Source organism: Dendrobates tinctorius, unplaced genomic scaffold (assembly GCF_039654945.1).
Source record: "Dendrobates tinctorius isolate UK_male_01 unplaced genomic scaffold, ASM3965494v1 ptg000409l, whole genome shotgun sequence".
Classification (NCBI taxonomy): Eukaryota; Metazoa; Chordata; class Amphibia; order Anura; family Dendrobatidae; genus Dendrobates; species Dendrobates tinctorius.
Window position 1 is genome coordinate 639,492 of NW_027362073.1, and position 12,696 is coordinate 652,187.

The window sequence follows — 12,696 nt, forward strand, 5'->3', positions numbered from 1 at the left end:
TCTATCATTCAACTTTATCAAGTACTAGCTGAAGAGCCCGGCACTGCCCGGGCATAGTAACTAAGTACGGTTAGTTATAACAAATTGTAATGAAAAAAAAATAAAAAATGTGTATATGTGTGTGTGTATGTACAGTGCCAACAAGTAGTATTCAACCCCCTGCAGATTTAGCAGGTTTGATAAGATGCAAATAAGTTAGAGCCTTCAAACTTCACACAAGAGCAGGATTTATTAACAGATGCATAAATCTTACAAACCAAAAAGTTATGTTGCTCAGTTAAATTTTAATAAATTTGAAACATAAAAGTGTGGGTCAATTATTATTCAACCCCTAGGTTTAATATTTTGTGGAATAACCCTTGTTTGCAATTACAGCTAGTAATCGTCTTTTATAAGACCTGATCAGGCCGGCACAGGTCTCTGGAGTTATCTTGGCCCACTCCTCCATGCAGATCTTCTCCAAGTTATCTAGGTTCTTTGGGTGTCTCATGTGGACTTTAATCTTGAGCTCCTTCCACAAGTTTTCAATTGGGTTAAGGTCAGGAGACTGACTAGGCCACTCCAACACCTTGATTTTTTGCCTCTTGAACCAGGCCTTGGTTTTCTTGGCTGTGTGCTTTGGGTCGTTGTCTTGTTGGAAGATGAAATGATGACCCATCTTAAGATCCTTGATGGAGGAGCGGAGGTTCTTGGCCAAAATCTCCAGGTAGGCCATGCTATCCATCTTCCCATGGATGTGGACCAGATGGCTAGGCCCCTTGGCTGAGAAACCGCCCCAAAGCATGATGCTGCCACCACCATGCTTGACTGTAGGGATGGTATTCTTGGGGTCATATGCAGTGCCATCCAGTCTCCAAACGTCACGTGTGTGGTTGGCACCAAAGATCTCGATCTTGGTCTCATCAGACCAGAGAACCTTGAACCAGTCTGTCTCAGAGTCCTCCAAGTGATCATGAGCAAACTGTAGACGAGCCTTGACATGACGCTTTGAAAGTAAAGGTACCTTACGGGCTCGTCTGGAACGGAGACCATTGCGGTGGAGTACGTTACTTATGGTATTGACTGAAACCAATGTCCCCACTGCCATGAGATCTTCCCGGCGCTCCTTCCTTGTTGTCCTTGGGTTAGCCTTGACTCTTCGGACAAGCCTGGCTTCGGCACGGGAGGAAACTTTCAAAGGCTGTCCAGGCCGTGGAAGGCTAACAGTAGTTCCATAAGCCTTCCACTTCCGTATGATGCTCCCAACAGTGGAGACAGGTAGGCCCAACTCCTTGGAAAGGGTTTTGTACCCATAGCCAGCCTTGTGACCCTCCATGATCTTGTCTCAGATGGCCTTGGAATGCTCCTTTGTCTTTCCCATGTTGACCATGTATGAGTGCTGTTCACAAGTTTGGGGAGGGTCTTAAATAGTCAGAAAAGGCTGGAAAAAGAGATAATTAATCCAAACATGTGAAGCTCATTGTTCTTTGTGCCTGAAATACTTCTTAATACTTTAGGGGAACCAAACAGAATTCTGGTGGTTTGAGGGGTTGAATAATAAATGACCCTCTGAATAAACTTTTCACAATTTAAAAAAAAATTAAACAAAGAAATAACATTCTTTTTTGCTGCAGTGCATTTCACACTTCCAGGCTGATCTACAGTCCAAATGTCACAATGTCAAGTTAATTCCGAATGTGTAAACCTGCTAAATCTGCAGGGGGTTGAATACTACTTGTAGGCACTGTATGTATGTGTGTGTGTGTATATATATATATATATATATATATATATATATATATATATATATATATATATATATATATATAAAATCTCCAACAATGTAGACCAGCTCACTCCTGTGAACCACCCGGAACCTCAGCTGACCTGGTTAACTCCGTTGTGCCCAGATCTGGATGTAGGAGTCCATCCATACAAATGTGAACAACGACAAAGCAAAGTCCAGCAATAACGTGAGCAATCCAGGATGCTGTTAAAAAATTCTGGACCGTGAAGAAGGCGGGTTCTACCGCTGAAACGCGTAGTCCTATCTGCACTACTTTCCTGCGTTATTGCTGTTACGAACTGCTTGGACCATTGCATTTTAATGGATTTATGAATAAAAAAGAAAAAAATTTTTAACAGCATTCTGGATTGCTCACGTTATTGCTGGACTTAGCTTTAATATATATATATATATATATATATATATATATATATATATATATATATATATGTAAAAGACAAAGCAGTGTAGAGCCCCGCCCACTCTGCATAGCCACATTCACTATAATATGCCACATCATCCTGTCGGCCAGAGCTACCGGCCTACTACCCCTAATATCCCACATCATCCCGTCAGCCAGGGCCATCAGACAACTACCCCTAATATCCCACATCATGCAGCCACAGATGCTGGAATACTACCACTAATATCCCACAACGTCCCGTCAGCCAGAGCCATCGGACTACTACCACTAATATCCCACATCATCCCGTCAGCCAGAGCCACCGGACTACTACCACTAATATCCCACATCATCCCGTCAGCCAGTGCCACCGGACTACTACCACTATTATCCCACATCATCCCATCAGCCAGAGCCACAAGACTACTACCACTAATATCCCACATAATCAGGTCAGCCTGGGGTCAGAACCAGAGCGCTGAGTGGAACGGTCCTAACTTCCATACCAATGATTCCTTTAAGAGACCCTGGGTGCAGAACCACATAGCTGAGTGGGACGGTCCTAACTTCCATTCCAGGGATCCCTTTTAGACTATGTGCACACACTGCGGAATCACCTGCGGGTTTTTCCCCGCGGAACCGCAGGAAAAACCGCAGGTTAAGTGACCTGCGGTTTCACACCTCTACTATGTTAAAGGTGTGAAACCGCAGCGGAATCCACAGAAACAATTGACATACTGCGGTTTATAAACCGCAGCAAAACCGCACGGAAAAACTGCAGCGTGAGCACTGGGGTTTGAAAACCCATAGGGGTTACATAGGGTACCATGTCTGCGGAACCGCAGCGTGTGCACATAGCCTAAGAGGGAAGATGTGCTTATGGGATGGAGGATGTGTGATGTGGATATGGGCAGGGAGGGAGGATTCATTTGTCATGTGCTCTCTGCTCCTTTCAGGGGGCAGACAATGGCTGGGAGCTTAAGTTCCTGGGGATGCTAGATTTCTCCCACCATGTCAGTGTCTGCTGAGGTGTTGTTAAGTAGGAAAACTGCTGCTCATAGCAACAAATCACCGCTCAACTACTTTTAACCAGATCTGGTGAAATGAGATGTGTTGTGAATGAGTCACCGAAGGAGGAAAAAACAAAAATACAAGCTAAGTCCAGAAAACCGGAGAGGTTGGAGATATGGGATTGCAGACCCCTGATCGTATTCACACAACTAACAGTAGCCGTGGGGGGTTCCTACGGAGCCCTAGACCCCTCGTTCACAGCCGGAGAACTAAATAAGCCTAAAGAAAGAAAGGTGAAATCTAAACTGCCCCAGAGCAGACCCCAAAGCAATAGACAGCCCCCAACATGTATTGTCGGTGAAAAGCAGATGAAAACACAAACACAGACAGAAAGAGAGGTTGAGCAAACGATGGGGCCCAACTAACTAAATAGGAAAGGACAGAAAAGATGCTGGCTGCAATCCGCAAAAATTCTGCCAAAATAATGTCCAACACGTCTGATAGAAAAAAGGCCCTGAAGTCACTAGACTTCAAAATCACTATATCAGCACTCAGGTATATTCTGAAGACTGAGCCAAAGATCAACTTGACCAGAGACAAAAATGGAGCTCAGCCTGAGCCAACAAGGGCAGGCAGAACACAAACACTAAGTAAACAGACACAATCTCATGGAAAAATAAGAGGGCAAAACTTAGCTTTCAGAAGACAGGTACTGAACTGGTTTGCAAGAGCTCAGAGCAGAAAGGATCACCAGCAACCCTGCAGGGCATCAGCTGCCTTATATCCACTCAGTGATTCCGGGTGTCCAATCACGCTCTGCCTGTTCAGATGACAGGTTTTTCCCATCCCAATCAATTTCACTACCTCTCTTCACCAGCAGAGGGAGTTCATCAGACATCAACGGTGAAGGGGAAAATGAACTCACAACAGTACCTCCCCCTTGAGGAGGGGTCACCAAACCCTCATCCACGCCACCAGGGTGATCAGGATGGGCCCGATGAAAAGCATGAACCAATCTTTTGGCATGAAAATCGGATGCAGGGACCCAAGAATTATCCTCCTGGCCATAACCCTTCCATTTAACCAAATACTGGAGTCTCCGTCTAGCCAGGCGAGAATCCAGTATCTTCTCAACCTCATATTCCACATTACCTTCCACCAAAACAGGGTCAGGAGGTGCCACCACAGGGACTACTGGCTCAACAAACCTCTTTAACAGAGACTTATGAAACACGTTATGGATCTTAAATGTAACAGGAAGAGCCAATCGAAAAGAGACAGGATTAAGAATCTCCAAAATCTTGTAAGGTCCAATAAATCTAGGTTTAAACTTTGGAGAAGCCACCTTCATAGAGATATTCTTTGACAACCAAACCAAATCACCCACCTTAAACTGGGGACCAATAGTCCTATGACGGTTGGAAAACCGCTGGGCCTTTTCCTGGGAGAGAGACAACCTATCCACCACTTGGTCCCAGATCTGGTGCATTCTCTCCACCACAGTGTCAAAACCTGGGCAGGCAGAAGACTCCACCTGCCCTGAAGAGAATAGAGGATGAAACCCAAAGTTGCAAAAAAAGGTGACATCAAAGTGGCAGAACTAGCTCTATTATTTAAAGCAAATTCGGCCAAGGGCAAAAATGAAACCCAATCATCCTGATCAGCAGAAATAAAACATCTCAAATACAAATCCAAAGTCTGGTTTGTTCTCTCCGTCTGCCCATTGGTCTGAGGGTGAAATGCAGAGGAGAAGGACAACTGAATTCCCAGCTTGGAACAGAAAGTCCTCCAAAATCTAGAAACAAACTGAACTCCTCTGTCAGATACAATGTTCTCAGAAATCCAGTGCAAGCGAACCACCTGTTGCAAAAACAAGGGCACCAACTGTGAGGAAGATGGCAAATTAGGGAGTGGTACAAGATGGACCATCTTAGAGAATCTATCACAAATCACCCAAATAAGTCATTCTCTGAGAGACAGGCATATCAGAGATAAAATCCATTGAAATATGGGTCCATGGCCTCCTGGGCACCGGCAAAGGCATCAACAACCCACTAGAGCGAGAACAAGGTTTAGACCGGGAGCAAGTCCCACAGGACTGCACAAAACTCCTGACATCACGAGACAAGGCAGGCCACCAAAAAGACCGACTCACCAAATCTCTAGTACCAAAAATACCTGGATGACCAGCCAGTGCAGAGCAATGAACTTCAGACATTACTCTCTTCCTCCACTGGTCAGGAACATAAAATTTTCCAATGGGGCAACGCTCAGGTTTGTCCTCCTGAAACTCTTCCAGAGCACGTCTCAAATCGGGCGAGATGGCAGAAAGAACTACCCGCTCACCTAAGATGGTAGCAGGCTTGGTCACAACAGGAGAATCAGCAAAGAAACTCCTAGAGAAGGCGTTTGCCTTGACATTCTTAGTGCCCGGAATAAAAGAGACCACAAAATCAAAACGTGTGAAAAACAAAGCCCACCTCGCCTGTCTAGGATTCAAGCGTTTGGCTGACTCCAGGTAAATCAAATTCTTGTGGTCAGTAAGGACCACGACTTGATGTTTAGCTCCCTCCAACCAATGTCTCCACTCCTCAAATGCCCATTTCATGGCTAACAGTTCCCGATTCCCCACATCATAGTTAAGTTCAGATGGAGAGAACTTTCGGGAAAAGAAAGCACAGGGATTCATTTTAGATGTTACCGGATCTTTTTGGGACAAAACAGCTCCTGCACCTATCTCAGAAGCGTCCACCTCTACCTGAAACGGGAGTGAGACATCAGGTTGCCGGAAAACCGGAGCAGAAGTGAACCTTCGCTTCAGCTTCTGAAAGGAAGAAACAGCCAACGGAGACCAATTCAGCACATCAGCACCTTTCTTGGTCAAATCAGTCAATGGTTTGGCAATACCAGAGAAATTAGCTATAAATTTATGATAAAAATTAGCAAAACCCAAAAACTTCTGGAGGGCCTTCAAAGAAGTGGGCTGAACCCAATCATAAATGGGCTGTACCTTAGCCGGGTCCATTTCAATAGTTGACGGAGACAAAATAAATCCCAAAAATGAAATCCTCTGTACCCCAAAAAGGCATTTCGATCCCTTAACTTACAGGGAATTCTCCCTCAAAATCCGGAACACAGTCCGAACATGTTCCACATGAGAGTCCCAATCCTTGGAAAAGATCAAAATATCATCCAGATAGATGATCAAAAATTTATCCACAACGTCTCGGAAAATATCATTCATAATGCAATGGAAGACAGAAGGGGCATTAGTGAGCCCACCACCACCATTAGTGAGGCATCACCAGGTACTCAAAATGTCCTTCCGGAGTATTAAACGCCGTCTTCCATTCATCCCCATGCTTAATGCGAATTATATTATACCCCCCCTGAGGTCAAGCTTGGTAAACCAGCAAGCACCCTTAACTCTAGAGAATAGATCAGAAATCAGGGGTAACGGATACTGATATTTAACAGTAATTTTGTTGAGGGAACAATAGTCAATACAAGACCTTAATGAACCATCCTTCTTGGCCACGAAAAAAAAACCCAGCACCTAAGGTTGAAGAGGATGGTGTTATGATTGAGTCCCCGTAGGAGGCAGACACAAAAATAGAAGCTACGTCCAGAAAACCAGAGAAGTTGGCAACTATCAGATTGCAGACCCCTGAACCTATCAACACAACTAGCAGTAGCCGTGGGGGGTTCCTACGATGCCCTAGACCCCTCAATCACAGCCGGAGCGCTAAATAGCCTAAAGACAGAAAAGGAAATCTAACTGCCCCAGAGCAGACCCCAAAGTAAAAGGCAGCCCCCAACATATAATGACGGGGTGAAGCAAGATGAAAAAACACTCACACAGATAGAAAGGCTGAGCAAACGATGGGGCCCAAGCTAGCTAAACAGAACAGGAAAGGAAGGTTGCTGACTGCAATCTGCCAAAACCCTATCAAAGACCTAAGCCAACAAGCTGATATGAAAAAGACCCTGAAGCAGCTAGGCTTCAAAAACTAAATCAGCACTCAGGTATTTTCAGAAGACAGAGCTAAAGGAATTCAGCACACCCCAGCAGGGAATGGCAGAAATCCAGAAAAACAAAGCAAAAACAAAGTCAAAGCACAAATGCAAAAGGCCGAGCAGAAAACTTAGCTTTAGAGGAGCAGGAATTCAGACTGGTCTCCAAGGATCCCACAGAGAAATCACCCGCAGGGCAGAAGGGCGTCGGCAGCCTTATATCCAGTCAGTAACTCCACTCAGCCAGTCATCATCATCAGACTCAGGTGTTTGATAATCAGGCTCACTACCTTTCTTTACCAGAAGAGGGAGTTCCTCGGGCCTCAGTAGTGAAGGGGAAAATGAACTCACAACAGATGGTCTAATATGACCCTTCTCCAATGACTCTTTAATATAGGATTGCAAAGCCTCGTGCTCGGGTACAGATAAATTGAAAAGTCGACCCTTGGGAAACTTACACCCAGGGCTCAGCTCAATTGCACAGTCATAACTCCTATGAGGAGGCAAAGATGCAGACTCATTCTCACTAAATACATCATAAAAATCAGCCAAATATGTTGTGAGTTCATTTTCCCCTTCATTACTGAGGCCCGAGGAACTCCCTCTTCTGGTAAAAGAAGGTAGTGAGCCTGATTGTCAAACACCTGAGGCTGATGATTGTGACTGGCTGAGTGGAGTTATGGACTGGATATAATGCTGCCGACGCCCTTCTGCCCTGCGGTGATTTCTCTGTGGGATCCTTGGAGACCAGTCTGAATTCCTGCTCCTCCAAAGCTAAGTTTGCTGCTCGGCCTTTTGCTTTTGTGCATTGACTTTGTTTTTGCTTTGTTTTTCTGGATTTCTGCCATTCCCTGCTGGGGTGTGCTGAATTCATTTAGCTCTGTCTTCTGAAATTACCTGAGTGCTGATTCAGTTTTTGAAGCCTAGCTGCTTCAGGGCCTTTATTCATATCAGCTGGTTGGCTTATGTCTTTGATAGGGTTTTGGCAGATTGCAGACAGCAGCCTTCCTGTCCTTTGCTTTCTAGGTAGTTTTGGGGCCCCGTCTTTGCTCAGTCTTTCTGTCTGTGTTAGTATTTTCATCTTGCTTCACCGTCATTATATGTTGGGGGCTGCCTATTGCTTTGGGGTCTGCTCTGGGGCAGTTTAGATTTCCCCTTTCTTACTTTGAAATCCTTGAACAGCCGGTCGAGGGTGCATACTGCTGTGCAAGATGTGAGCACGTTGTGCATTTGGAAGCCCAGATACTGGATCTAAATGTGCAGCTGGCAACACTGAGATCCATAGACAATATGGAAAGGAGTCTTCTGCTCACTGAGCAGACGCTCAATGGGATAGATGAGGGGGGGGGGGTGCTAGGTTGGAGCTGCAGGACAATGAAGCAGCTAGCTGGGTGACAGTTAGAAGGTGGGGTAGAGGGAAGAGCACCAGGGAGGCTAGTCCTGATCTGTCACACCCCAATAAGTTTGCTAAGTTGGCAGATGAGGGGAGTGTTAGTGCAGGAGTAGCACTGCTGCAGCAAGGCATGTCCTCTGAAAGCCGGAGGAGTGTCTGCTCCAGTAAGGGGGGAAATAGGAGAGCAGGGCAGGCCAGACAGGTTCTGGTAGTGGGAGACTCAATTATTAGGGTAACAGGGCAATCTGTCTCAAAGACAGGGATCGTCAAACGGTGTGCTGCCTACCTGGCGCTCGAGTCCAACACATCGCTGATTGGGTTGACAGATTACTGGGAGGGGCTGGAGAGGATCCAGCGGTCATGGTGCACATTGGCACAAATGACAAAGTTAGAGGTAGGTGGAAGGTCCTTAAAGATGATTTCAGGGAATTAGGCTGTAAGCTTAAAGCAAGGACCTCCAAGGTGGTATTTTCGGAAATACTTCCTGTACCACGTGCCACGCCAGAGAGGCAACGGGAGATTAGGGAGGTTAATAAGTGGCTCAGGAATTGGTGTAGGAAGGAGGGGTTTGGGTTCCTGCAGAACTGGGCCGACTTCTCGGTTGGCTACAGGTTCTACGCTAGGGACGGGCTGCACCTCAATGGGGAGGGTGCAGCTGTGCTGGGGGAGAAAATGGCTAGAAGGTTGGAGTGTTTAAACTAGGGACGGGGGGGAGGGTATTCCTTTTATAGGATGGGAAGACAGTGCAGATAGAGACCTGGGCACAAATAATGACATTGGGGGTGGAGGTGGCATGGGGGGTGGGGTTAGAACAGTTAATAATTTAAGAAAGAATAGAGGTCCAGAGAGATGCATAAAGTGCATGTATACTAATGCCAGAAGTCTCGCCAACAAAATGGAGGAATTGGAGTTAATGTTGTTGGAACATAATTATGACATGGTGGGGATATCTGAGACATGGCTGGATGAGAGCCATGACTGGGCTGTTAATTTACAGGGCTATAGTCTGTTCAGAAATGACCGAACAAATAAGCGAGGGGGAGGCGTGTGTTTTATATGTAAAATCATCCTTAAAACCCATCCTTCGTGATAATATATATGAATCTAATGAAAATGTAGAGTCCCTGTGGGTAGAGATAAGGGGAGGGGGGAAAAATAATAAATTACTGATAGGGGTTTGTTATAAATCTCCAAAAATAAAGGAAGCTACAGAGAATATCCTCATAAAGCAAATAGATGAAGCAACGACTCAAGGAGAAGTCATTGTTATGGGAGACTTCAACTACCCTGAAATACATTGGGGAACCGAAACCTGCAGTTCCAGCAAGGGTAATAGGTTTCTGACAACGATGAGAGACAATTACCTTTCACAACTGGTTCAGGACCCAACAAGAGGGGGGGCACTGCTAGACCTAATATTAACCAACAGGCCAGACCGCATATCAAATGTAAGGGTTGAGGGTCACTTGGGTAATAGTGATCACAAATTAATAAGTTTTCATGTATCCTTTAATAAGATGTGTAGTAGAGGGGTTACAAGGACACTAAACTTCAGGAAGGCAAATTTCCAACGGATGAGAGATCTTGGTGCAATTAACTGGGACGATATCCTGAGACATAAAAATACACAAAGAAAATGGGAGACGTTTATTAGCATCCTGAATAGGACCCGTGCACAATATATACCGTATGGGAATAAACATGCGAGAAATAGGAGGAAACCACTATGGCTAAATAGAGCTGTAAGGGGCGCAATAAGAGATAAAAATAAAGCATTTAGAGAATTAAAGCAAGTAGGTAGTGATGAGGCATTAAATAAATTCTGTAAAAAGCAAATCAAGACAGCAAAGATTGAGACAGAGAGACTCATTGCCAGAGAAAGTAAAAATAATCCCAAAATATTCTTTAACTACATAAATAGTAAGAAGCTAAAAAATGATAGTGTTGGTCCCCTTAAAAATAGTCTGGGTGAAATGGTGGATGAGGATGAGGAAAAAGCCAATATGCTAAATGACTTTTTTTCAACAGTATTTACACAAGAAAATCCCATGACGGATAACATGATCAGGGATAAAAATTCTCCATTAAATGTTACCTGCTTAACCCAGCAGGAAGTACGGCGGCGTCTACAAATCACTAAAATTGACAAATCCCCGGGCCCGGATGGGATACACCCCCCGAGTACTGCAGGAATTAAGCACAGTCATAGACCATTATTTTTAATCTTTAAAGATTCCATAATAACAGGGTCTGTACCACAGGACTGGCGTATAGCAAATGTGGTGCCAATATTCAAAAAGGGGACAAAAACTGAACTTGGAAATTATAGGCCAGTAAGTTTAACCTCAACTGTCGGTAAAATCCTGGAGGGTTTTCTAAGAGATACTATACTGGAGTATCTGGAGAAGAATAACCTTATGACTAGAGTTGAGCGATACCAGCCGATACTTGAAAATATCGGATCGGAATGGATCGGCCGATCTTAAAAAAAAGTATCGGTATCGCCGATTCCGATACCGGGAACCAATGCAAGTCAATGGGGCCAAAATATCGGAATTAAAAAAAACCCTTTCTTTCCTTGTAGGTTAATTCTACATGAAGAAAAACAACTAAGAATAATGTAGAATGTATTGTGGGAGGTGGAGGAGACATTAAAGCCATAGAGGTTTAGCCCAATCAAATGTAATAGCAGGAATTAAACTTTTTTTTTAAAGATGTTAGGAGTTACAAAGATATTGACTATGTTAGCCTCATTTATATTTTGCCAGACATGTATGTCTTCTTCTTTCTTCTTTCTTCTTCTTTCTTATTCTTCTTCCTTTTTTTTACCTTCTTCTTCTTCTTCTTCTTCTTCTTATTCCTTTTTTTACATTCTTCTTCTTCTTCTTCCTTTTTTTACATTCTTCTACTTCCTTTTTTTACATTCTTCTTCTTCTTCTTCTTCTTCCTTTTTATACATTCTTCTTCTTATTCCTTTTTTTACATTCTTCTTCTTCTTCTTCTTCCTTTTTTTACATTCTTCTTCTTCTTATTCCTTTTTTTACATTCTTCTTCTTCTTATTCCTTTTTTTACATTCTTCTTCTTCTTATTCCTTTTTTTACATTCTTCTTCTTCCTTTTTTAACTCTTCTTCTTCTTCTTCTTCTTCTTCTTCTTCTTCTTCTTCTTCTTCTTCTTCTTCTTCTTCTTCTTCTTCTTCTTCTTCTTCTTCTTCTTCTTCTTCTTCTTCTTCTTCTTCCTTTTCTTACATTCTTCATATTCTTCTTATTCAACAATTATTATTCTACATATTCAACTTCTTCATCTTCTTCCTATTCTTCTTCATCATATTCTTGTTTGTGTCAGGCATTCCTGTAGTTGTTATCTAGAAAAGTTAGTTTACACCTTCCGTTCTGCCTGTCACAAAAGATTTACAACAGGATTTGTCCGCGTTCAGTTTGGCCTGCAGAAGCAGGCCTTTTCCAGGGGCACCACGAGGAGGAACGGACTCACCCCCATACACTGCTTAGTCTTCTTCTGCTTATAAATACGATAATATCATTTGCTCAGAGTATTAGTCTTATGCTTAATGTTCTTCTGCTTTGTTTTTTTTATGCTTCTTTGTCTTCTCTCTCTTGTTGTTCTGCATCTTGGTGGTTGTCTTCCTGTTCTTTGTCCTCTTGAACCAGCTGACGGTACTGGCACCCGGAGGGGCAGCAGAAGGAATAAGAGCCAATGGCACAACCGAGGACCAGCTGACGGTGCTGGAACCCGGTTACTAAGCAGCAGGTACCTGTGCTACAAAGCACTACCAAGGACCAGCAGACGTTGCCGGAACTCGGATACCGAGATGGAGGCACCTAGGCCAAAGGCTCTGACGAGAACCAGCTGACGGTGCTGGAACCCGGAGGGGTAGCTTAAGCTGCAAGAGCAAATGGAAATAGCGAGGACCAGCTGACAGTGCTGGCACCCGGAGGGGCAGCAGAAGGAATAAGAGCCAATGGCACAACCGAGGACCAGCTGACGGTGCTGGAACCCGGTTACTAAGCAGGAGGTACCTGTGCTACAAAGCACTACCAAGGACCAGCAGACGTTGCCGGAACTCGGATACCGAGATGGAGGCACCTAGGC

General features: G+C 44.2%; 1 protein-coding gene across 2 annotated transcripts in view; it reads left to right on the forward strand.

Moving 5' to 3' along the window:
• The window catches only part of LOC141076464 (uncharacterized), a 165,149-nt gene that overhangs the window by 126,904 nt on the left and 25,549 nt on the right, over positions 1-12,696 (forward strand). The gene's annotated exons all lie outside the window — the stretch shown is intronic.